This window comes from Schistocerca serialis, chromosome 1, assembly GCF_023864345.2.
Source record: "Schistocerca serialis cubense isolate TAMUIC-IGC-003099 chromosome 1, iqSchSeri2.2, whole genome shotgun sequence".
NCBI lineage: Eukaryota > Metazoa > Arthropoda > Insecta > Orthoptera > Acrididae > Schistocerca > Schistocerca serialis.
The window spans coordinates 718,275,596-718,302,847 of record NC_064638.1 but is presented as its reverse complement, the minus strand read 5'-3'; the positions used below and the strand labels follow the sequence as shown (position 1 = coordinate 718,302,847).

General features: G+C 43.1%; 1 protein-coding gene and 1 non-coding gene across 3 annotated transcripts in view; both read left to right on the top strand.

The window, feature by feature from the left end:
* The first annotated feature begins 4,599 nt into the window (after nucleotides 1–4,599).
* On the top strand, nucleotides 4,600–4,674 carry Trnat-ugu (transfer RNA threonine (anticodon UGU)). The gene has a single exon. It is a non-coding gene; the product is annotated as a tRNA-Thr (tRNA).
* Nucleotides 4,675–24,459: 19,785 nt separating this feature from the next.
* Nucleotides 24,460–27,252, top strand: part of LOC126481220 (proton-coupled amino acid transporter-like protein pathetic) — a 322,252-nt gene continuing 319,459 nt past the window's right edge. The window contains exon 1 of one of the 2 annotated variants that reach the window (XM_050104836.1): nucleotides 24,460–24,562. The gene's annotated coding sequence lies outside the window, so the exon portion shown is untranslated. The remainder of the gene's footprint in view (nucleotides 24,563–27,252) is intronic. The other variant, XM_050104828.1, reaches the window with a different exon arrangement.

The window sequence follows — 27,252 nt, the reverse complement described above, 5'->3', positions numbered from 1 at the left end:
TCCACTATTAGTTATCTTTTCGCATCAATAAACCAAGAGCACAATATCTGTACTGAAAATGTTTTAAAAAATCTGCAAGAAATTAGCAAAGTCTGCTCCTATTAGTAAATATACGCCCTCAAAAGGAAGAGATTTCCCAAAGGACTGGGGTTCACAATCTACTGTACAGCGTTCATGTACAGTCGTGGACAAAACGAGCGAGACCCCTCGCCTTTTCGTTATGCTGATCCGCACAGCTTTAAAGTCTGCTACACAGCATAACAGGCAAGGCGACGAAGTGCTACCAACATACTATGCACAAGCATGAAATTGAAAAACTATCCGAACTCTGTCAGACTGTTTTCAATCATGTCTAAGACTATATTAATGCTGATTAGTGTGTTAAACACAACACGTAAATATAAGATATAAATGAAAGAAGAAACGCTAATTAGTATGAACTGTACTAATAAAAATGAATTTCAGCTTATCGAGATAACATAACTGTTTTAGTAAGACAAAGTACCCCACATCGTTACGAATGCACATTCGGCCGCGAAACGGTCTGTGTCCACGTTCAGACCAGTCATACTGGATTTCTGTTGCGTAAATTTTCTTTACATAAACAGCCTTATCTTTAGATTGCGTTCACATAGAAGCTCACTTTTTTACATCACCAAGGGACCGTATACGCAGGAAGTGCGATACATTCCCGCTTATTATGTCTACCCGTACTCGAGGTAAACGGGTTTTAACGGTTGGTAGAAAGATAGACGGTCAAGAAAGTGAGACTTATAGGGTTCCATTTTTGCCGATTTAGGTGACTAAATCCGAACAACGAAAATACCTACGATAGTTACTGAAGATCAGGGCCGCAGAAATAATTCCCCCTACTCTTTATTTAAAATGTTCTAGTTGCAGTCGATACATCAACATATTAATCGTAGCTACGCTTTCGATCCAAATTACGTTTACAGGAAAGCAAATAAAACCCATTTGCCTATACACGTGATAATTCAGATCCTAGTATTAATGCCACCACATTTTAGAAGTGCAAGCATTCCCATAGCTTAAGAAACACTTCGGCTAATGAACGTTTCCTGGGTGTGGCGAGTTTAATGGAGAATTCGAAACATTGTAGAATACGTTTGGCAGCTATGTCGCCGCTTATTTCCTGGGGTGGTGCAGAATTATCCTACTACATTTACTCGCTAATAACAGTATTTGGTCTTTCGATAAACATCCCTAATGCCTCTGAGCACTATGGGACTTAACTACTGTGGTCATCAGTCCCCTAGAACTTAGAACTACTTAAACCTAACTAACCTAAGGACATCACACACATCCATGGCCGAGACAGGATTCGAACCTGCGACCGTAGCAGTCGCGCGGTTCCGGACTGCGCGCCTAGAACCGCTAGACCACCGCGGCCGGCAAACAAATGGTTCAAATGGCTCTGAGCACTATGGGACTCAACTGCTGAGGTCATTAGTCCCCTAGAACTTAGAACTAGTTAAACCTAACTAACCTAAGGACATCACAAACATCCATGCCCGAGGCAGGATTCGAACCTGCGACCGTAGCGGTCTTGCGGTTCCAGACTGCAGCGCCTTTAACCGCACGGCCACTTCGGCCGGCCGGCAAACATCCCTAATGATTGTCACATAAGCGGAGACATAAAGATAGAAAATTCATGTTTTTGAGTCCAGAAAGCTCTATGCAACAGAAACTGCAGATCATTTTGCCATTTTCGTTGCGAAATTTCCTGCTTATTCGTGTCTGGGGTAATAATAGAGGGCTGTTTGCCTGGGTTGTCTGCTAACTTAGTGAAAGATGTTTGCTACTGCAAAGGAGGTCTGGTTTGTTTTCGGTTCTAATCTCGATGGAGGCAGATAGACTATCAATAAAGCAATTTTAAGAATTTCTCGGTCCCCCAATACGTTTTTTTTTTTTTTTTGCTACGTTTATTCTGTACCGGTGCCCTGTGGATGTCAATATGAAACTCTTGTAGAATTTCATACTTGTTACTGCCTACTTTTTCCGCTTCCGTCAATAATTGAATTTATTTTTAACTGAATTTCGTTATGAATCTTCACGCATTGCTAAATTTGCACACTTTAATGGTAGGTCAGCAACGGTAATCCAGTATGACTGGTCTGAACATTGACACAGACCGTTTCGCGGCCGAATGTGCATAACATTTTGCTAATTCGTATCGATCTGGGGTACTTTGCCTTGCTAAAACAGTTATGTTATCTCGATAAGCTGAAATTCACTTTTGTTAGTACAGTTCATACTAGTTAGCCTTTCTTCTTTCATTTATATCTTATAATTACGCGTTGTGTTTAACAAACTAATCAGCATTAATATAGTCTTAGACATGATTGAAAACAGTCTGACAAAGTTCGGATAGTTTTTCAATTTCACGCCTGTGCATAGTATGTTGGTAGCACTTCGTCGCCTTGCCTGTTATGCTGTGTAGCAGACTTTAAAGCTATGCGGATCAGCATAACGAAAAGGCGAGGGGTCTCGCTCGTTTTGTCCACGACTGTACACTGAGATGACAACAGTCATGGCATAGCGACATGCACATATCCAGACGGTGGCAGCATCGCATACACAAGATATAAAAAGGCAGCGCATTGGCGGAGCTGTCATTTGTACTCAGGTCATTCAATGGGAAAAGGTTCCCCACGTTATTATGGCTACACAACAGGAACTAGTAGACTTTAAACGTGGAATGCTAATTGCGGCTGGACGTCTGGAACATTACATTTCGGAAATTGTTGGGAATTCAATATTCAGAGATACACAGTGTCAAGTGTATGTCGAGAATGCCACATTTCAGGCATTACCGCTCATCACGGGCTATGGAGTGGCCGGCGGCCTCCACTTAACGACCGAGAGCAGTGGCGTCTGCGTAGAGTTGTCAGTGCTAACAGACAAGCAACAAGGCGTGAAATAACCGCAGAAAACAACGTGGGACGTACGGCGAACGTATCATCCATGAGGACAGTGCGGCGAAATTTGGAGTTAATGAGCTACGGCAGCAGACGACCGACGCGAGTGCCTTTGCGAACACCACGATATCGCCTGCAGCGTCTCTCCTGTGCACGTGACCATTTCGTCTGGAAAACCGTCGCTTGGTCAGATGAGTCCGATTTCAATTGGTAAGAGACGATGGTAGGGTTCGAGTGTGGTGCAGACCCCATGAAGCGATGGGCCTAAGTTGTCAACAAGGCACTGTGCAAGCTGGTGGTGGCTCCCTAATGGTGTGCGCTGTTTTTACATGGAGTAGACTGGGTCCTCTGGTCCAACTGAACGGATCATTGACTGGAATTAGTCATGTTCGTCTGCTTGGAGACGATCTGCAGCCATTTATGGACTTCACGTTCCCAAACAATGATGGAATTTTTATGGATGACGATGCGCCATATCACGGGACGCAATTGTTCGCGAATGGTTTGAAGAACATTCTGGACAGTTCGAGCGACATGAATCCCATCCAAAATTTATGGGACATAATCGAGGGGTCACTTCGTGAACAAAATCTTGCACCTTCAACACTTTTGCAATTATTACGGGTATAGAGACAGCATGACTCAATTTTTCTGAAAGGGACTTCAACAACTTGTTGAATCTGTATCGCGTAGATCTGCAGCACTACGCCGGGTGAGCAGAAGTCCGACACGATGTTAGGAGGCACCCCATGACTTTTGTCAACTCAGTGTAAATCCACATTTGCAATCGCTGCAGTATCAGAGTCAGTTTCACGATTTTCATGAGGCAGTTCGTTACGCACGAGCAAACAATCAACCCTGTCTGCTGCATCTGTACTGGATGTTTCACTCACTGGTCCACTTGACACTGTGTTACACAGACTGTGTTACCATCAGTTGCTGTAGTAGTGTTGAATAAGGTGGACGGCTGCGACTGTTAAAAATCTTCGTTCAAACACACCACCGATTTTGCAAACTATATTGCATCATCGGGTGTTTATAGTCAATCCATAGAAGTGATTTGTTTTACATCCGGAAAAGCACATTCCCCGACATTCTCTTCAAGATGGGGAATCTGATTTTTCCGGCTTTTAAACAGATTGTTTCTATGGATTGACTATTAACAACTGATGATATCAATATAGTTTGCGAGAAAATGAAAATTAAATGGACACCCTAGCTGCAAACAGGCGTTGATGTACTTCATTGGGGACATGTTGAAAATGTGTGCCCCGACCAGGATTCGAACCCGGGACCTCCTGCTTACATGGCAGACGCTCTATCCATCTCAGCCAGCGCAGGCACAGAGAAAAGGCCGTCTGGAGGGACCTATCCCTTGCATGCTCCCCGTGAGATCCACATTCCCAAAATGTCCACACGACTACATTCGTAGTGCGCCTAATAGATGTTTGCCCATAATACTCATTACTCGTGGCAGATTAATCTACCAAGTCCCGTACGAGTTCGGGCATAGCGTATGCGTTTTGCACAAGAAGTAATGAGTATTATGGGCAAACATCTATTAGGCGCACTACGAATGTAGTGGTGTGGACATGTTGGGAATGTGGATCTCACGGGGAGCGTGCAAGGGATAGGTCCCTGCAGACGCACTGACCTCTGTGCCTGCGGTGGCTCAGATGGATAGAGCGTCTGCCATGTAAGCAGGAGATCCCGGGTTCGAATCCTGGTCGGGGCACACATTTTCAACATGTCCCCAATGAAGTACATCAACGCCTGTTTGCAGCTAGGGTGTCCATTTAATTATCATTTTCATTTTTTAGCAAAGCTGCATGGTCATCCACGGTAACTGTTCCTTCGGGAACAGATACTACCGTCATATATAATATAGTTTGCAAAACTGGTCGTGTCTTTGAATAATGGCTTTTAACAGTCGCAATGGTCCTTCTCATTCAACACGGAATATTTCGACTGTGGATGCCCTGCATACAAAGCGTCATACTGAAGTACTGTTTCAAGCTGTAGAAACAGCAGTTGTGTCATCTGCATCAGGGTCTCCATCAAATGCTGAGTCTTCTACGTAACCCCTCTACGTAACCCCTTCCCAGCAGTTCATTACACAATCAACTAGAACTTTATTTGTAACAGAATATGCCATCTCTATGAAATCATTCTTGCAGATATAAAGAAATATTCACGAATGTCCGCGTGTTCCCTCTAACTATAAAGAACAACCGAAAATAGATAAATAATACGCCTGTTACATTCAAAGTGTGTGCATAAACAGTTTCAGTCATGTTGTATATTTTCAATAATCATCCAACACTTGCACTGTCAGCGTAAATAATTTATATTACATCAGCGGCTAAAATTTTGGGATAATTTGTTTTACAACATTATCTGCAATCTTGATCTTTCATTAGAAGAAGCATTGCACAGCATTTAATCAGTAAAATTGAATGTAACTAGGAACTGAATTCATGACAATTTGTTTGCTTACATGCACTGAGCGGAAGAAAACTAACTAATATGCTTAGCTTGGAAACGACTCCCGTATTGAATTTACATTTTATACCGCAGAAAGTGTTACAATGAAATGAACTTATCATCTTTCAAAAATGGTTCAAATGGCTCTGAGCACTAAGGGACTTAACATCTGAGGTCATCAGTCCCCTAGAACTTAGAACTACTTAAACCCATCTAACCTAGGGACAACACACACATCCAAACCCGAGGCAGGATTCGAACCTGTGACTGTAGCGCCTAGAACCGTTCGGCCACATCGGTCGGCTATCATCTTTCACATCTGAAGAGTAAATTCATGTTTCACATCAGAAGAGTAAATCCACAGGTGACAAATGCTAGCTGAATGCAAAACCAGCTCTGACGACGAGTGCCTGAAGGGCCAGCGGTAAATACTCATGCCGTAACTTGCTTCCCTGATATCTCAAGTCTGCCGACAGAAACGTGCATGGTTCCCATACTTAACAGAGAAATTATTCCGAATATGTTACGGTAACACCAATAAAATCGATTGTTTTTTACAAATAAAGTAACAAAAAGCAATTAAGTTCAGTGATATAAATATTTCTCAATGTCACCTAAAGGTGTAAGTGAGTACTTTATTACGAAATTTATTCCATTTTTTATGTTCACGATACACAAATAGCATCATTACTGATTTAGACTTCTTAGGAATTTATCAACAAATGATCTGTTTTAATAGAAAGAGGAGGACAGTAGAACACTCTGAAACCAAATTACAAATCAGAAAAATTTCTATACACAACTACACGCACTTGAATACGTTACACAGTAACTCGTCAGCTGATCACGTCTGGGGAGGCATTTGCAGTGTGAACATCTCTGCACTCTGATTATTGGAATCGAAGGCTACAGTCGGCTTTCTAGAAGTATTTTCTGATGTGTCACGACACCTGTTCTCCCGGTTCTTTGTCTTTTCCTTCGTTAGCGTTCCTTTCTCTGGTAGATCACGCTTGTTTAACTTAATAGCTTGATTCAACAGTTCTTTCATTCTGGTTGTTTAGTGTACGCTTGCGACCGCCAGCTACCAGTTTGCTACTACCGGATCATGTCAACAAGCGGGCGTCAACTAGTGTGTCTCTAGTGTACGTGTAGTTTGTCTACATCACTAGTTAAGTTTTCATTTTGAGATTGTTTTGTCCCACGATCAGTTTTATACGGTGAATATTTTTTGTTCTGTCCGTCGGTGTAATCAGATGGATGAGCACTCCAAAACACATCACCACTATGTAGGTATGAAAACATAATGTATTTATATACAGTGCATTCGATGTACATAATACATAAATTTATATCCATAAGTTTCTTTACACTCTCTCCCTCCCCCCCCCCCCTCTCTCTCTCTCTCTCTCTCTCTGCTATTTTGATAGGTTCGTGAAGTTCTCACTCGCTTCGTGTTACGTTCGTTGAGATCTCACTGCAGTGTCGTTCATACACTTGGTGTGATCCGACAGCAGTGAGATGATAGAGCTCTGAGTGCGGCAGTTTAGAAGAACGCGCTGACCAATCAGAACCTCAGGCAGTGACGTGATGCGAATTCGGCGTCTACGCAAGGGAGATGACGACAATATTATAGAAAGGGAAGAAGACATAGATGAAGACGAGAAGAGAGGTATGATTCTACGTCATGAATCTGACACAGCACTGAAAAACCTAAGTCGAAACAAAGCCCCTGGAGTAACTGACATTCCGTCAGAACTATTGACACCCTTGGGAGAGCCAGCCATGAAAAAATTGTGCCGGTGTGCAACATGTACGAGACAGGTGAAATACCCTCGGACTTCAAGAAGAATGATATTTTCTACGAGGAATTAGAAACGGTTTTAGACAATGTACCAAGTGAACATTACAAAATTATCCTTGGAGATTTTAATGCGAAAATAGGGAAAGAAGCAGCCTTCATGGGGACCATCGGAAAGCACAGTTTACATGATGTGAGCAGTGATAACGGCACTAGGCTGGTTAGCTTTGCGACTGCAAAAGGCTTGTTTATAAGTAGTACTGATTTCGACAGGAAGAGAATATATAAAGGAACCTGGGTGTCTCCAGATGGGAAAACAGTGAACCAAATTGACCACCTAATTGTAGAGAAGAGAATAAAGAAGTGGATACAAAATGTTAGAACGGCAAGAGGTGCGGAATGTGGATCAGACCACTTCCTTGTCAGAGGAAGGATGAAAACAATATGGAGAGCCAGGAAGCACAAAAGAATGCAAAGAGTCACTCGATATGACCATGAGAGTTTGACTGAAGATAATATAAGAAGAACTTTCAAGATAGCACTAACAAACCGTTTTGAGGCTTTGAATGAAGAGGAAGGAGATACTGTGGTAGATCAGAACTGGAAGGCGATTGCAGAGACCATTAAAGAAACAGCCCAAGAAGTAATCCCAAAGCGAACTAGGGGAAAAAGAGTGTGATTCAATGAGGAGTGTGAGGGAGCTATCAGGGAGAGACAACGGGCCAAACTACTGTGGATACAAAGCAATATGCAAGAAGAAGAAAAATCGAAGTTTGAAGAAACACGACGGCAGACCCAAGCCACATTGAGGAAAGCAAAGAGAAAATATGTTAAAAGTATCATGGAGGAAGCTGAACAAGACTTTCATGGAAATAGGTATAAAGAACTTTATAGAAAAGTGAAAAGTTTTAAAGGAGGGACATACCATCAACACAGATTTATAAAAGATGCCAATCGAAGAATGTTAACAGAAGATCAAAAAACTGGAAGAAGATGGATGGAATACTTCAGAGAATCACTAAACTCTGATGAACCAACCGAACTATTTGAGTTTGATGAACCAGTAACAGTAGACCCATAATATCCTCCACCCACCATTGAAGAGATAAGGAACGAGATTAAAAACCTTAAGAATGGTAAAAATCCAGGTGAGGACTGTATTCCTGCTGAACTTCTCAAGGCTGGAGACGAAATCCTCTGTTTCAAAATCCACAAGCTAATCGAGCAAATTTGGGTAAAACATGAAATACCAGAGGAATGGAAGGTAGCTGTGATATGCCCCATATATAAAAAGAAAGACAAATCCGTATGTGACAACTACAGGGGCATAGCGCTACTCAACACCTGTTATAAGATCTTCTCCAACTGCCTATTAGAACGAATAAAACCTATAGCAACAGACATAATTGGAGAATACCAAGGAGGTTTCCAGGCAGGGCGATCAACCACGGACCAGATTTTTGTCCTAAAACAGGTCTGTGAAAAAATGTACGAATACGGACGAGAGATACATCTCCTGTTTGTAGACTTCAAGAAGGCTTACGACAGTATACATAGACCTAGCCTGATTAGAACTATGACAGAGTTTGGTATACCAAAGAAGTTGGTCAAACTGATAGAGGTATGCCTAAATGACACAAAACTTGAGGTTAAGGTAGGCAATCAAATGACAGAAAGCTTACAAGTTGTAACAGGATTACGCCAAGGAGATGGGCTATCACCTGTCCTCTTCAACCTGGCACTTGAGAAGGTAATGCGGGATTTCAACAAAGAAATCATCAAGGGCATTCAAATTGGTAATGAACACATTACATATCTGGCCTATGCAGACGACATTGCACTATTAGCATGCACACAAGAAGATCTGAAGAGAAGTATCCAGACCTTGGAGTTATTGGCAACTAGGATCGGTCTACAAATTAGCTCTGAAAAGACAGAGTATATGACCATAGGAAGAAAGATCCAGAACTCTCAAGATTTAATTGTGAACAACACCAGGTATAAACATGTGAAAGAGTTCAAATACCTTGGATCATTTTTTACAGAAGTAACATCAACTGATGCAGAGATAAAACCACGACTGCAGGCGGGAAACAGATACTATCACTCTCTAGACCCTATATTAAAATGTAGAAGTGTCTCGCAACAACTAAAGCTACGGTTGTATAAGACACTAATAATGCCAGTAGTACTTTATGGTTCGCAAACCTGGAGCACTCGAAAACAAGACCTTAAGCGACTGCTAACATTTGAAAGGAAAGTCCTCAGGAAAATATTTGGACCAGTCAGAGATCAGACTACTGGAGAATGGAGAAGACGCCATAACACTGAATTAGAAGAGCTGTACAAGGAGCCTAACATCTTGGGAGTGATGAGAAGACTGCAATGGGCTGGACATGTTGTTAGAATGGAGGCAACAAGATGACCCAAAATCACAATGGACTGGATCTCGTCAGGCTGCAGACCAGTGGGAAGACCTAGAAAGAGGTGGATCGATGGAGTGAGAGAAGACCTGTTGCAGCTGGGAGTCACGGAAAGCTGGAGACAGATAGCAGAAGACAGAGACAGATGGAGAGCTCTAACTGTGGCGGCGCGCGGTCCTCTGGGCCTGATCGCGTGAATGATAATGATGAATGATGATGACTTCAAGAAGAATGTAATAATTACAACTGCAAAGCAAACAGTCATGGTTGAAAAGTACTACCACGAATTCTTTACAAAAGAATGGAAAAACTGGTAGAAGCCGAAGTCAGGGAAGATCAGTTTGGATCCCAAAGGTAAGACAAAGATAATGGAATGCAGTCGTATTAAATCCGTCGAATGTAGATTTAAGTGTTCGGTAGTCTTTTCTGAGGGCATCTGTGTGGAAGTGAAATATAGATGATAAACAATGTAGACAAGAAGACAGTAGAAGCTTTTGAAATGTGGTGCTACAGAAGAATGCTGAAGATTAGATGGCTTGATAGCGTTAACTAGTGAGGAAATACTCAATAGAATTGGAGAGAAAAGAAATTTGCGCACAACTTGACTAAAAGAAGGGATTGGTTGGTAGAACACATTCTGAGACATCAAGAGATCATCAGTTTAGTACTGGAAGCAACTGTGGGGAGGGTAGCGGGTAAAAATCGTAGAGAGAAACCAAGAGATGAATGCAGTAAGCAGTCTGAGAAGGATGTAAGCTGCAGTAGGTATTCGGAGATGAAGAAGCTGTCGCAAGAAAGAGTAGTGCGGAAGGCTGCATCAAATCTAACCTCGAACTGAAGACAACAACAACAACAACATTTCTGATTTGAGAGTTACCTCTTTATGTTATTACGTAGTTGACTGAAGCCATGAGTTCTAACACTCAGAGCACAGAATAGATGGTTATAGAAGTTGTAAGCTGCCACTCTTTAGAAACTAAACAAGTGTTCATGCAAGATTATGATCCTGGTCTATGCCCTGAAATATCCCTACTGACAATGAATATACGCGATCTGACTTAGGAATTGAATGAGGAGATAGGGAAGCTTATATAAAGCGTAACGAAAGGGGAAGTTACCCGGAAGTAGTACAGTTGAGTATTCACCTAGAACATCAATGGCAAACCTCACACTACACGTCCTTAACCTTAAGGACTACACTACTACCTAATAGCCTGAAAAAGTTTGTATGGTAAAAGCAATCATTTTCTGTAACGTTATCTCTGCAGTCGTACATCTCGAACTCCTTCAGTGTCACCTTATCTGCATTGCTACAGTTTCCTACGAAAAATAAAATGGAAGAGTGGCATGCATGTGAAATGTAGCCCCTGACCAAAAATGAAGTGTAAGTGAATGAAGAATGTTTTGCATGTAACAGAGCTAAGGAACTCAAACATGAAGGCAAGGCACGTGTGGTTGAATTAGGTAAAAAAGAAAGTGTGTTAGATAATTTAATTCGCGAAGTCAAAATGTACGAGAAACCCAATATAATGAGTAAACATATCAGGGGTACAAACATAATTACATAAAATTTAGTGAAAATAATCTCACAAGACTTTCAGATGAATACTTGTAAGAGAAGCTGTTTGTAAGTCACTTGAACTTACAGATCGTTAACGCATAGAAAGATATGAATCACCCTTTATTCTGAAGCAACTGAAAACGAGAAAAGAGCCAGTATTATGCACGGCAAGACCACATGCGTAAGCTAACGCCAAAAGAAAACAATTTCACTTAACTGCAGTACTATTGTGGTTTCGAATCATGTGAATGGAACACTGCTGCTCGGTGCTATCTCAGCATTAGGTTGAGAGTTTCTGGTCGAATGCGCCTATATCAAATACACAAGACAGTTGTATGAATACTTGAGCTTCAGTGTGCCGGCCAAGTCGAGAGACGAGACGAAAGTGCCTGCATGAGGCAACCAACCCCACTATGTGCGCCTAGCAGCCTGGTCGGCCAGCCCCCGTCTAAGCTCTAACCTTGCGGTAAGAGATCCCTGGTCTTTTCTGTTTAGCAAAAACGTACTTTTCTCGTAGATAGGGACTACTAGTGACCGATCGCCTTTGCAACAAGTGCCTTACGCATAGCGCGGGTGAGCGAAGCGTGAAAGGCACTCGCTACTCGCTACGAAACGGCAGTCTTAGTTTGCTCTGTAACATAATTTCCTAGAACTTTACCGTTACTCTTTACCTTTTTAAATGGATCGATCGATGATGACTTGCTAGGAAGTCAAAACCGGTAGTGCTGCCATTTGTGTGAGACGAGACTGAAAAACAGAATAAAAGAATTCTCTTTATACGGCGGTGATGGGTTGCCCTTAAGTGGTAGGCGCAGTTTGTGTTATGTTATTAACCACAGGTAGCCAGCCGTGAAAGAGTGCTCATTTTAAAGTGCACAAATGGGTGTTGATACGTGGTTTCCTGATATTTATTTAGAGGTTGTTTCCATTGACGAGAGTGTCATGTGAGATTTCATACGAGGAGCGCTCAATAAGTAAGGCAACACATTTTTTTCTGAAAGCAGGTTGATTTTATTCATGATTACAATACACCATGTTATTCCCCACTCTTTTGGCTACAAAAACATATTTTTCAACGCAATCTCCGTTGAATGAGACGGCCTTACCCCACCTCTGGGAGACTTGTATGCCCGCATGGTACCACTTTACTGTCGACGATGGAGCCAACATCTTGCTGCATCAATAATCTCCCCATCACCCACGTACTGCTCCCCGCGGAGTGTATCCTTCATTCGGCTAAACAGATGGAAGTCGGATGGTGAGAGATCTTGGCTGTAGAGTGGATGAGGAAGAACAGTCCAATGAAGTTCTGTGAGCTCCTTACTGTTGCCCAGACTTGTGTGAGGACTTGAGTCATGGAGAAGGAGAAGTTCGTTTGCATTTTTGTGGCGAAGAACGCGCTGAAGTCGTTTCTTCAGTTCCCTGAGGGAAGGACAATATATTTCAGAAATGATCATGAAACCATGAGCGCAGACATTGTAAGTAGGCTGTTTAGGTTTTTATGTTGGTAACGTCACCTAGCGTTCTGTATGAAAATCACTGGCTGTGCTGTGTCCAGTCTGTGGCTGGTGGGCATTGTTGAAATAGTCGGTATTGTAGTGTTGGGCAGTTGGCTGTTAGCAGCGCGTAGCGTTGCGCAGTTGGAGGTGAGCCCCCAGCAGTGGTAGATGTGGGGAGAAAGATGGCGGAGTTTTGAGAGCGGATGATCTGGACGTGTATCCATCAGAGACAGTAAATTTGTAAGACTGGATGTCATGACTTTTGAACACTATTAAGGTAAATACATTGTTTGTTCTTTATCAAAATCTTTCATTTGCTAACTATGCCTATCAGTAGTTAGTGCCTTCAATAGTTAGAAGCTTTTATTTAGCTGGCAGTAGTGGCGCTCGCTGTATTGCAGTAATTCGAGTAACGAAGATTTTTGTTAGGTAAATGATTTGTGAAAGGTATAGGTTAATGTTAGTCAGGGCCATTCTTTTGTAGGGATTATTGAAAGTCATACTGCGTTACGCTAAATATATTGTGTCAGTTTAGTGATGATCAGAATAAGTAAAGAGAGGAATGTCTGAGTACGTTCACTGTTTGAAAATAAAATAAAGCAAGGGGTTTACCAGCACAGTAATTCAAAAAATTTTCTAAGGGGACGTTTCAACATCAAACAGAGTCCCGGAAGACCGTCGCAGTTAATTTACCGGCCGAGGGTGCGGCTTTGAACTTTTTCTTCGGAGGACAGATAGTATGACCATCACTCCATGGATTGCCGTTTTGTGTCCAGTTCGAAGTAATGAACCATTTGTGTCCAGTTCGAAGTAATGAACCAGTGTTTCATCGCCTGTGACGATGTCCGACAAACATTGTCATGGTCATCCTCGTAACGCGCAAGCAATTACCTATAGACGGTCGTCTGTGGTTCTTTATGGTCTTCAATAAGGCGGCGAGGAACCCAGGGGGCACGCGCCTTTGAGTAACCCAGCTGGTGGACGACTGTTTCAGCACTACCAACAGAGACATCCAGCGGAGCAGCGAGGTGTCTCTTTGTGATCCTTCTATCACCTCGAATGAGAGTTTTTTGATGCAATAATTTACCAACAGCCGTATGTATTGTAGAAATTTATTTTATGAACTTTTTACTTGCTACCAGTTTCGGCATTATATTTGTGCCATCTTGAGGCCCTACACGTCATAGTCGTAAAATCGCAAACATATTGGCTAACCGCCTCTGTCTGTGTCGCCTGGCCACCAAGAGCTGTTGCACAACGATTTGATTCACGGATCCAGTTATATGGCTCCTTCCGTGCATAGCGATTTTACGACTATGACGTGTGGGGCCTGAAGATGGCATCAATGTAATGCCGTAACTGGTAGCACGTAAGAAGTTCATAAAATAAATTTCTACAATACATACGGGTGTTCATAAATTATTGCATCAAGAAATACATGACAGCCGTTGTCCCATGGTCCACAATGGATCAACAAAGATCGAATGAGAGTGTCGCCACTTTCCAACATTGCAGGAGTAACCGTTGTTTGCGGCCAGCCGGCACGCGGGAGATGGTTGGTTCAAATGGCTCTGAGCACTATGGGACTCAACTTCAGAGGTCATTAGTCCCCTAGAACTTAGAACTAGTTAAACCTAACTAACCTAGGGACATCACACATATCCATGCCCGAGGCAGGATTCGAACCTGCGACCGTAGCGGTCTCGCGGTTCCAGACTGCAGCGCCTAGAACCGCACGGCCACACGGGAGATCGAAGAGGTTTGCGCGACACTGTTCGATGATGACAGGCGCCTCGCCGAACGACTCACCGTGTGTTTGTTCACTGCTAGATCTCCGTAGACATTCTGCAAGCGCCGATGAATATTGCGATGCTCTTGTTTCCCGCCAAAAGAAACTCAATGAAGTTCTCTCTGCTTGGAACGCAACTGGGTTGCAGACCCTATTTTGAACGCTACGTATAGCGGCACCTCCTATCGGAACTTCATGAAACTAGAGGGGCTGATGTCTCATAACAACTCCCGCATTTTTTCAACCGAAACTGGCCGAGAAAAAAAAAACGTATTCCATTACTAATAGAACGCGCCACGTACATACAGCGTGAATCACGTTAAGCTGTGACACTCCTATTTCGTGAGAGGGTCAAAATATCGAAACGAGGTTTTCAACAATTGTAGTACGGATATCGGCACGTAATTGTACTATACTGCAAATCGTGTAACCTCTTGAAACGACAGAAATATTGAAACAAATACTATTTGATCGAACTACATAGCTACTTTTTAGTGGAGCCAGAAAGCTCTTTAACAAGAGAATAGTGATGTAACGCTTACTGATACTGGCATTGAAACTTTTCGCAAAAGCAGCCAAGAAATGAGCTAAAATTGAAAGACAAGGCGAAAGGACTCAGGTATTGCGGTGTAACATCTACAGGTATGGATCTCATACCAGACCCAGGCTGTGTATTTAACCTTTCCACTCACCCTCCATCTGCGTCGTATAAAGTAGGGCCAAAAGGAAACTCTATTTTTTCACCATAGTAGCGTAGGCCTACAGTCTTGCTCTATATGAAACGATGGAATTTTCACGCCTTGCCACATACTTTCATTGTGTTTCAAGGATACTTTTGTGAAATAGTTCACGCCAACATCGACTAGCGTTACATCACTGCACTCGTCTTTTTAAGAGCTTTCCAACACTGCTAAAAAGTATATCGATTCACTTAAAAAACTGTATTTGCTTCAATGTCTCGGTTGGTTAGAATTACGAATATAGACTGTGTAACTACATTAGGTATCCCCCTGAGTACTATCATCTATCGGAAACCTCGTTTCAGTATCTTGAACGGATCAGGAAACAAAAGGGGTGTTGCGTCTTATGCGATTCACTCACTCTATGTGCCAAAATGTGTTCACATCCATTCGTGCAACTGAAAATCAGCACACGCTCGAAACTGACTAAAAGAGCTTGGTAAAGTATTCATTTAAACTAACGGCCTGGTAGAAATCATCATGTTCTTTAATATACACTCCTGGAAATGGAAAAAAGAACACATTGACACCGGTGTGTCAGACCCACCATACTTGCTCCGGACACTGCGAGAGGGCTGTACAAGCAATGATCACACGCACGGCACAGCGGACACACCAGGAACCGCGGTGTTGGCCGTCGAATGGCGCTAGCTGCGCAGCATTTGTGCACCGCCGCCGTCAGTGCCAGCCAGTTTGCCGTGGCATACGGAGCTCCATCGCAGTCTTTAACACTGGTAGCATGCCGCGACAGCGTGGACGTGAACCGTATGTGCAGTTGACGGACTTTGAGCGAGGGCGTATAGTGGGCATGCGGGAGGCCGGGTGGACGTACCGCCGAATTGCTCAACACGTGGGGCGTGAGGTCTCCACAGTACATCGATGTTGTCGCCAGTGGTCGGCGGAAGGTGCACGTGCCCGTCGACCTGGGACCGGACCGCAGCGACGCACGGATGCGCGCCAAGACCGTAGGATCCTACGCAGTGCCGTAGGGGACCGCACCGCCACTTCCCAGCAAATTAGGGAGACTGTTGCTCCTGGGGTATCGGCGAGGACCATTCGCAACCGTCTCCATGAAGCTGGGCTACGGTCCCGCACACCGTTAGGCCGTCTTCCGCTCACGCCCCAACATCGTGCAGCCCGCCTCCAGTGGTGTCGCGACAGGCGTGAATGGAGGGACGAATGGAGACGTGTCGTCTTCAGTGATGAGAGTCGCTTCTGCCTTGGTGCCAATGATGGTCGTATGCGTGTTTGGCGCCGTGCAGGTGAGCGCCACAATCAGGACTGCATACGACCGAGGCACACAGGGCCAACACCCGGCATCATGGTGTGGGGAGCGATCTCCTACACTGGCCGTACACCACTGGTGATCGTCGAGGGGACACTGAATAGTGCACGGTACATCCAAACCGTCATCGAACCCATCGCTCTACCATTCCTAGACCGGCAAGGGAACTTGCTGTTCCAACAGGACAATGCACGTCCGCATGTATCCCGTGCCCCCTACGTGCTCTAGAAGGTGTAAGTCAACTACCCTGGCCAGCAAGATCTCCGGATCTGTCCCCCATTGAGCATGTTTGGGACTGGATGAAGCGTCGTCTCACGCGGTCTGCACGTCCAGCACGAACGCTGGTCCAACTGAGGCGCCAGGTGGAAATGGCATGGCAAGCCGTCCCACAGGACTACATCCAGCATCTCTACGATCGTCTCCATGGGAGAATAGCAGCCTGCATTGCTGCGAAAGGTGGATATACACTGTACTAGTGCCGACATTGTGCATGCTCTGTTGCCTGTGTCTATGTGCCTGTGGTTCTGTCAGTGTGATCATGTGATGTATCTGACCCCAGGAATGTGTCAATAAAGTTTCCCCTTCCTGGGACAATGAATTCACGGTGTTCTTATTTCAATTTCCAGGAGTGTACATGTAACGACATTCAGTCCGCCTCCATTGCCGACGTCACTAACGCACCTATGAAAACAAAAGTAGTGCAATGGCGTTCATATCCTCAGTAAACAGTTTTAATTCTGACGGTGGATTAAAGATCAATCATCTGCGATTTGACGGCGTACAGTTCCTGGTCGCGTAAAAATCTCCTGGATTAAACTATCAACATACGTAGAAATTTATCCACGGGGAAAAAAAGAGTCTAAAATCGCCATTTTTTAGATAAATGAGCCGGTTTGTTTCGAGACGTGCCGTCCAACTACAATTAAATTTTATAGGTGACACAAAAAAATTATGTCTTCCCAGAGAATTGATAGTTATCCGCTCAATATTTGTTATTGGTAGATTAATTTTGATACTTAAAAAGAAAGTATGATTTCATTAGCATCTTCAAAGTACACGTTTTGTGTTATTAAGGTGATAATGCCTGTGACACATTTTTGAAGTTGATCTGAAATTGCATCCTTATATATCTATATCTGTCATGTATCCAATAAAATGATCAATGAGTTAGTAAATAAAGCAGCTAGCTTTCAAGGGTGTTCAGGGGACGCTGCAGTCATGGACTGTGCGGCTGGTCCCGGCGGAGGTTCGAGATCTCCCTCGGGCATGGTTGTGTGTGTTTGTCCTTAGGATAATTTAGGTTAAGTAGTGTGTAAGCTTAGGGGCTGATGACCTTAGCAATTAGCAGTTAAGTCCCATAAGATTTCACACACATTTGAACACTTTTTGTTCAGGGGGGTGGGGGAGGGGGATAGCGTTAGCTGGGGTTGGGGTGGGAGGGGGGAGGGCCTATCTTGCCCTTCCCTCCTCCCTTGTGATCGTCTACGGGGTAAGCTGTTAAGATGTGAATCTCTCTCCAATGTCCTTCTGCATAAACCGATTTCTCAAAACCGTTCTCGTTGGTCATGTTGTAAGATGACCACATCCTCGCAAACCCCAGATGTCACCTCGCGTTTCTGTTAAGTTGCAGATGATTAAAATTTTTTATATGTAAATGAGTATCTGAATTTTCCCCTAAACTCATTATCCCTTTGACGTAGCTGTTTGATTATAAAGTGACGTAAGTAAAAAGTGTTGTTCATAAGTGTATTCATCTCCTCTGACGCTCGCGTGAAAAACCCATGTTTTGTTGTTCCGAATCTCTGCGTGCTGTTCCCGTGTTCACAGCGTGTAATACAGGCAGAGACACCTGGCTGAAGGGGTGCCATGACAACGTGAGTCGGACGGTAGCAGCGAAGGGACAGAGTTGGATGTGGATATGTGGATGCTATGGGAGTGTGTGCGAAGAACTGATGATATTATCATTTGTCATGGGATGTCGAGGTGTCGAGGGTGCAAGGAAGACGCGAAATAAGTACACAAATTATTTCCATACTCCGCAAAGTGTCTGACTTGACTGTTCAAGGTTGTTCAGTCTGTACTCGACTTCCATCTTAAAGTTGGTCCCGATAAGCAAAGTAAACAATAATAATTTATAACTCAAGAAAACAAGTAACTGTGGATTTCTTCTTTAATTTAATCTCCTTACCACGAAAAATACTGCAACGGAAGTTTCCAGCGATCTCACCATGAAAGGATTCGACGCCATGACGCAGGTTTAACAGAGCACATTATTGGCGTCGCAAACCATCATTTTAAGCGTAGAAGACAGACCAAGACCCACACTAACATAAACATTCTTCTACTGCAGTACGTAGTACATCCAAAAGTTATGCAATTAATTAGCTATACATGAACTGTAGAACGAACTTCACATCTCAGAACTGCAGTTGTAGTATTGTGTAAACACTCCTAATCAAACCTGGAAATCCAGATTTTGCTGCCGAATTTCAGCTTTTACTGTAGCTTTTATCATCATGTAACGCACTAACGCACCTGAATCGTCACTGGGTTGTCAGCTTGCTACTTGTTTTTTAAAATACTTGTTAATGAGGACAAACAAAGCGATTTTATGTAGGGTGCAGGAAAGGAAGAAACATAGGACTGGTCAGGAAGATACGCATTTCCTTTATTCGTTTGAACAGAAGCACATTTTATCTTTATTAGGCGGAAAAAAGGATACGCAACTTCTAATAAATTTCAAGAAACTTTTAATAGCCTAGCTCGTGTTCAGTACTATTTATTCCTGATGACCGGTTTCAACAGTTAAGATTATCTTTATAAAACTGGATGTTGTACGTCTGTTCCATTATGGCTATACCACACATGCCATGTTGACACTATAGTACAGTGTATGTAGCACAATCCACACAGATTCATTAAAAATAGCAACAGACTAGTCACAGATAAAAATAATACAGTTAAAAAGCACCTTGTGTAACTATGGATGTCCACACATATACATAACTGAAGTTTGCTAGATGCTGAATTGCGCAATAGGGCAGATATTTACGTTTTCTTGACGAGTTAAGTAGATAGTAGATTCACATTATTTGAAGTAAACAATTCTACTGACTGACAGTAATGCACAGATACAGCATGCAAATAATTGCTATCTCGACTATTAAAAGTGTCTTCAAAGCAAGTATAGATCGCTGCTTTAAACCTCTAATTACGTGAAATTTCAGTGTAATAAATATGCTGAATACCCCAAATCGAACTGTTTGGCAACAAGTAGTATATTATGTATCTGGCTTATAGCTAATCTCTCTTGTAATGGCAAAGGCTCTCGTAAACAGTCTATGGCTGGAGACAAATATTTGCAGCGCACAAAAATAGGAACGTGTGTTCATGTACTCAGAAGTTTCGTGGCCATTTTAAATATCCAAAACACTGGAGCGCTATAATGTTCCACTAATGGTTACCCAGCACTTTTTTCCACAGCGAGCTTGATCTATGTGTGTTCAGTAAAGCATTTCCGCATGCAGTAATTGACTAGGACAAGAGCCGCGCGGGATTAGCCGAGCGGTCTCAGGCGCTGCAGTCCTGGACTGTGCGGCTGGTCCCGGTGGAAGTTCGAGTTCTCCCTCGGGCATGGGTGTGTGTGTTTGCCCTTAGGATAATTTAGGGTAAGTAGCGTGTAAGCTTAGGGACTGATGACCTTAGCAGTTAAGTCCCATAAGATTTCACACACATTTGAACATTTTTGAACTAGGACAAGATTTTCAAAGGATAAGATTTTGAAACATATTTCCTTGTACAGACTCCCTCTTCTTCCCATTTAGCATTGATTGACACCTATAAGGAAATCATGCTCATTTACTAAAAATATCACTCTCACATCGTGCAGAACAAACACGAAAAGCAGATTTAGAGACACCATTCGTGTAGAACAACTGACGATGTAAAAACCAATATTTGATAGGCCTAATATAACTGTTGCAGGCCGAATACATAAACACGACAGCAAAATTCTGTTTCAGAGCTTCGATTTTTGTCTTTCGAAAGTTGTGTCGCAATTAAACCTAGTGTATGAAGCACTATTTATAGTGATCGAAACGTTGGTTGGGAACATTAGCTTGATGAAAAACAGTTGGACACTGAACAAACAAGGGTGGAAAAAGTGAAGGGTCGTCGCTTTGTCGAAGTGATCCAGTAAAACACCTGAAAACCAGAATCAAACTGGCCAGATCTGTAGTCGTTACGCCAGCTCGCATGTCAGTGTTTCTCGAATGAGGCAGCCTGTGAGCAGTACTGGTTTTCATCTTGTCCCATTTCCATTACCAATAACAGAGATACCACATCAGCACGTGCAGGCATTTAAAGTAATGATGAGCACAACACATCTGACACATAAGCCGCATAACCCCTCAAAATCTCATCAAGTCATGAGCAGTGGATGTGATTGTGAGCGACGTGGAAGATAAAGTAGCAAAACTGTAGCTTCCAGTTATGAATATTTCAGGAAACCTCACGAAAGAGGTACGTGCTATCTACTATCAAGCAGCTAAGCATTGCACGGTGGCTTCTGGAGAGTATACACTACTTGGAACAAAAAGCACCGAGTCCATTGCATTGAACTTTGCTAGAACGCCTTTTACAAGTTTTAATAATTTTTATAGTAATTGCTAGTTCATTTTTCTGGAGATTAATCACGTCAAAATTTGCGAAGACGCAGCTAAGTTTTCAAACTCAGGCTTTAAACTGTACAGTTGTTACCTGAGCTCAATGAAATTTGTCAGTTTTGAAACCTTCTTTTCCTGAGTTACAGTCAGTGTGTAAAACTGTAATTTGAGCTCAATTTCATAGGCGTTGTTATCAAGCTGTTAAGCTTTTGTTCTTGTAGCCTGGTGTGATTAGAAACTGTAATATGAGGTAACGGCATGTGACGTTTAATTGTGAGGAAAACTGATTTTGAGCTTCATTATTAACACCCAGTCCTCGAGTAATAAATTAATTTTTGGCAAAATGTGTAAAGTAATTCCAGCTCAGCATCTTAGCACTTCCTCCCCGCTCCCACCACTACACGAGTATTGCTTTGTTGTTTTCCCACTTGCAATGCCACATATTCACAATGGTGACTCCGCAAAGCGTTTTGTGTTCTGCTGTTTGCTAAGAGTGAATCTACAAATTCAATTCTACGTGCGTTTCGTTTAAAGTTTAGTTGTGATCCTCCATATGGCAAAAACATGTGCTCACTGCACAGTGAGTTCAAAAAGACTGCATGTCTGTGTAAAGGGAAAAGTACGGTGTGGTGTCACCGCCAGACACCACACTTGCTAGGTGGTAGCCTTTAAATCGGCCGCGGTCCGTTAGTATACGTCGGACCCGCGTGTCGCCACTATCAGTGATTGCAGACCGAGCGCCGCCACACGGCAGGTCTAGAGAGACTTAGAGAGACTTCCTAGCACTCGCCCCAGTTGTACAGCCGACTTTGCTAGCGATGGTTTACTGACAAATTACGCTCTCATTTGCCGAGAAGATAGTTAGCATAGCCTTCAGCTACGTCATTTGCTACGACCTAGCAAGGCGCCATTATCATTTGCTATTTATCTTGTGAAGCATGTACCGTCAGACTGATGTTTACCAATTATGGATTAAAGTTAAGTATTCCAGAAGCTACGTACTTTTTTACTAGACTCAACTCCTTTAACTGTTCCAGACCTCACGCCAGCCTGCGTGAGCTTAAACGCGTGCCTTTCGGCTACCTCCTAGTGGCTTGGCTGTCTTGCCAAGTCACAACATACGGGACGACCGAAGGTGTCTGAAGAGGATGTTAACAGTTACAAAATATCTTATCTTCGCAGTTCTAAGAAGTCTATTGCCAAAGATGACAATGTCGGAGGTTTTAAAAAAACCTCTACACATGCGTCCATACGTTTACAGTTGGTAGCCTTACATGCTTTAAAGCCAGATGAGTTCGCACGTAAGTGTCGCAAGAGGAAGATGACTTTCTTGATCCTGTGGTATTCAGTGATGAGGCACCTTTTCTTCTGAGTGGGAACGAAAATAGCCACAATGTTCGTGTATGGGAGTCAGAACGTCCTTATGAACCTATACAATATCAAACAGATCCCCTAAAAATAAACTTTTCTGTGCCGTGTCCCGACGTTTTCGGGGAGACTTACCTGAATATGTTTCAGGAATAGCTCTTTTCCCAGGTAATAGGTGAACATGAAAAATTTATTTGGCAATAAGGTGAACCGTTCCCCATTGGCATCTCTTTGTACAAGAGTGGTTTAACGTCGATGTCCCTGATCGTTGCACTGGTCGTAATGGTCAATATGACAGAGCTCTTTTTCTCCCGGTTTCCAAGTTCATCTGATCTTACGCTATGTGATTTTTTTCCTTTGGTGCTTTATAAGAGATCGTATCGACGTTCCATCACTACCTGATGATTTCCCAGAACTGAGCACAGAACTGAAGAGGCTATTGCTATTGCTTCCACTACTGCAGACTTGTTAACCAAAGTGTGGGAAGAATTGGATTTTAGCTTGAATGTGTGCCATATGAGTAAAGGTGCACGTAACTAAACATTTGTAGCCGGCCGCTGTGGCCTAGCTGTTCTAGGCGATTTAGTCCGGAACCGCGCTGCTGCTACGGTCGCAGGTTCGAATCCTGCCTCGGGCATGGATGTGTGTGATGTCCTTAGGTTAGTTAAGTTTAAGCAGTTCTAAGTCTAGGGGACTGATGACCTCAGATGTTAAGTCCCATAGTGCTTAGAGCCATTTGAACCATTTTTTTAAACATTTGTAAGAAAAGCTAGGTTATTTTTCCTTCAACGTGATGTATGAATCGTTGTAAACAGTCTAAAGTAAAGTGCTATACCACTGAAACTGGTACAGTCTTTTATGGACACCTTCTACGTAGAAAGATTGAAAAAAAAGTGCTCTCTTTCACTGTTTAAAGATAATTTATTTTCATTTTACCAGTTTCTGACCGTTTTGCCCATCTTCAGATGAAGTCTGGGTTAGTAAAAATGTGACCACGTGGTTGTGTGTTGGCGAAGCCAGCGAATGTCAAAGCAAAAAACCTGTGGAATGTGATAGTTTGTGATTTGGCCAAGCCAACGAATGTGAAAGCAAAGATCTACCTGAAGTTTTTTTGGCTCGGAAGAAATACCTACACATCCCAACTCCGCACAAGTATCACTTCGCACAATCATCACAAACTTCAAGCATTCCGCCTCTTCGTTTCATTGTGTTATTTATTTGAAGCCTTTCTCATTAGTTCGTTGCAAGACATCTTGTTTCGTTACTCGATGAGTCCCACTAGATCTTCAAAAATCGCCCGTAGTACATTTCAGCTTGTAATCTTTTCGTTTGTGGCTTCCCATTGTCCATGATTCGCACCCCGTCGACTAATAAATCAATCATGCGTGCGAACAGTTCTCACCCGATCCTCAGTGGTTCAATGGACGCTCATTTCCGCTCTCGGTCAGGTAAAGTCGGTCAAGCGCACCTAACCCATGGACGTGAACCTTACACCTTCAGGTCGTTAGACAGTCGCAAAAATGGCAAAGAAAAATTGTCAGTTCGTGCACCAGCTGGTGACACTGCTTGCAATTTGGCGGAGTACTTTCGCGAGTTCGCAGCCCTTTCCGCACCAGACTCGCGGGCAACAAGTGTCCCAGAGTGCTCAGCTCTCACCATTCATCGTTGCTCGACCGCCAAACGAAAGGGCGCGGCCCGACCTAATTCAGCGGGCCGCCTCGGCTCGTACGAGCGCGCCACGCTATTTTCGCACGTGCGTGCTCACGTGGAGGACAGACCCGCAATTCACGCTGCCTTTTTACGTTGCGCCGCGCGGCACAACCGGACGCCTTCGGGCAACGTCGGGCGACTTCGTACGGCGTCGGCACCGGCGCCGATCAGAGGCGCCGCTGGAGGGGCGCACACCTCAGAGCGGCGCGCCGCAGCGCCGAACACGCAGACACACACGTGGGCGCCTGCCGACCGGACGCTACGGCACGTGGCCGCTGCTGCAACATCCACCCGGCTCACAGGTGAGTAGCGCAGCTGCTTCCGTCTCTGTAGTGCTCTACGAGATCAGATTCACTAGAAAGGCGCCGGGAAGTTAGTAGCTGCCTTTTTCGGTGACTTGCGCCGAGTCCACGTTTTTGTAATGCCGCATTTTTCGTGCTGTCGCGACCGATGTGGCAGTTCCGTGCAGAAAGCTGATCGCGCAGAGTTCTTTCCGCACGTGTTAGGGCAGATTTCCAGTTCTCGTCGCGCCACAGACTATTTCAGTGCTGAAGGCTCCACGCTGCTCTGTCTCGTGCCACAGCGGCGCTTCCTTCTGTAACATTTGCCACGACTGTTTCCCTACGGTCTTAGCAAGTCGATCATATCACAAGGAAACCGTTATCTGTATGAAAAGAAAAACGGTAGTCTGATATCTGCATAGCCATTTTGCCTTACCTATTCTGGCGCTGTTGAAGCGACTACAATGCGTTCTTTGTTACCACTTGTGACCCATCGTATCGCAGAAAACATCGTCTGTAGTCCAAAAGTAATATTTTATTACCCGGAGACATAAAAAATCGCTTTCATGGTTACTGAAATGTGACTCCTGTGCTTAAGTTTATAAGACTAGTACAAGACTTATTGTCAAAAAAATCTAATAAACTCAAAGAGTAACACTAGAAAAGAAAATTCAATACAAAACTCTCATTGTCTTGCCAGTGAAAATGTGCACTTTGAGTGAAATGAAACATGTGCAGACTCAGAAAACGCTGAATTACAATGAAAGAAGAGCTCTTTATGTGTGATTAACTTTCTTGTATACATCAAATGCAGTGCGCAACAATGCGGCGAACCACGGCCAAAGAAAAAAAAACGAAGAAACCAAAATCGAATCTTGCAAGTGTACCATTTCCATAGTATGAACATTCGCAGTCGAGTGGTTACAATTTAAACAGCTGGCCATTATCTAGTTTCGTTACTTTTGACTGATAAGGTCAAATGTATAAACCGCATCAGATATCACGCAGACAGCTGTGATCCAAAACTGCAGATTTCTGATAGTGCTTGGCAGATCCGTTGTTTAGATTTTTTTCAAGGAGCAGATAGTATAAGTTCCTAATGAATGTGATTGTACTGCCCCATTCTCCTGCGAATCGTGTAGCTAGTCGTACTGGAAATTTATGTTACACATAATTCGTGTACTTTTTTTGTCGGCAAAAATTCCTATTTCTTGTCTGTATAAAACCGCTGAGGAGTCGACAACCACATGGAGGCGATCTTTCAGAGAATTCCTTGGGCAGAAGTTTCCTAGAACATAGTCAAGTATTTGGTGGTCAATACTGTGTGGGTCATTCATGTTTTGCTACAGCGTGAGATAGGAAACGCTGACCTAGAACAACGTGTTGCTCCGTGACAGTGCGGGTGTGCTGACGTCATAGATAAAGCATGTCACGGAGTGCCATAGCACTGACGTTAATGCGGAATAAATTGTCGAGCCAGCATATTTCGTCGCACAATTGCTGAACTTTTTTTTATGTACAGATATGAATTCAAAAGGACGTCATTCGGCTTAGCAAACTTCCATAGTGGACGGAATAGAGCAAAAGCGCATGAAACATCGGTACATAAAATTACTAGACGTTACTAGGAATTCACTCTGAAACGTTAGATAAGGAGAAGAGAATCGAGTACACCGATTTGTACCCACCATTTTAGTTATATTTCGTCTGATTAGTATCTAGCGTTTCAAGACACAGTGTTCGTAGATATTTAAATAGAAAAGTACACTGCGGAAAAAAGAAATATTTTTTGTGGAAGGCTACAGATGTTCTTCAAACTTCCACTGGTGATTTCAGCTTGCACTACTTATCCTAAACGGGAATCAAAATATCCCAATTTCTGTTCGGTTTTAACCATTCTAAGACATCGAATCTTCAAGTGTAGATGTTTGTTTGTGCTATATCAGGCATGGATGACTATGCATAATGCTATTGCCAATAATTTGACGAGACCTGTCTTGTCGCGCTAGTTGGAAGCATTGCATTTAATACTTGCACGGAATTCATTTCAATACCGGAAAATCTTGAGTTTAATACAAACAACAGTATGAGAAAAACGACAGCCATTCACCATAGAAAAGAAGGTTATATTAGCAGATGGACCCGTAAATAACGCGTGGGGAGTCACTAGCTTGGCTTACATAGTTACGTCATTTTTGAGAAATCATCGTACATACAATACGCATAGAATGGAATGATTTTATTGGGTACTGCGAATACGAGTAGATCACGCCTGCACAACTAATCAGTGACAAATGAAAATTTGTGCTGGACCGGGACTCGAACCCGGATCACCCGCTTCACGCCTGCGCACGCCTTAACCACTTCTTTTTTTTTTAAGATCTGTTTTTAGCAACGTGAATCAGATCTGTTTTCCACGAACAGTGTACCGGGAAACGAGTGAATGTAGCGAGATTTCGTTCGTACATACATACATTAATCCTTGTTCCATAGATCATGAATACGAAATTTCGTAATGATGTGAAAAATACCACTTCAACATAAATTTTCTTTATACAAAATAATTAATTTTTTTTACAGTTACCATTTCATGTGTGTTCCGCATGGTGCGAAAAATATTTGTTTTGCCTTTTTCTACGATAAGTAGATTGCGAGAACGTCCGCGAATAGACGACTAGTAAAGATTACCCAATAATATACTTTGGGTGTGT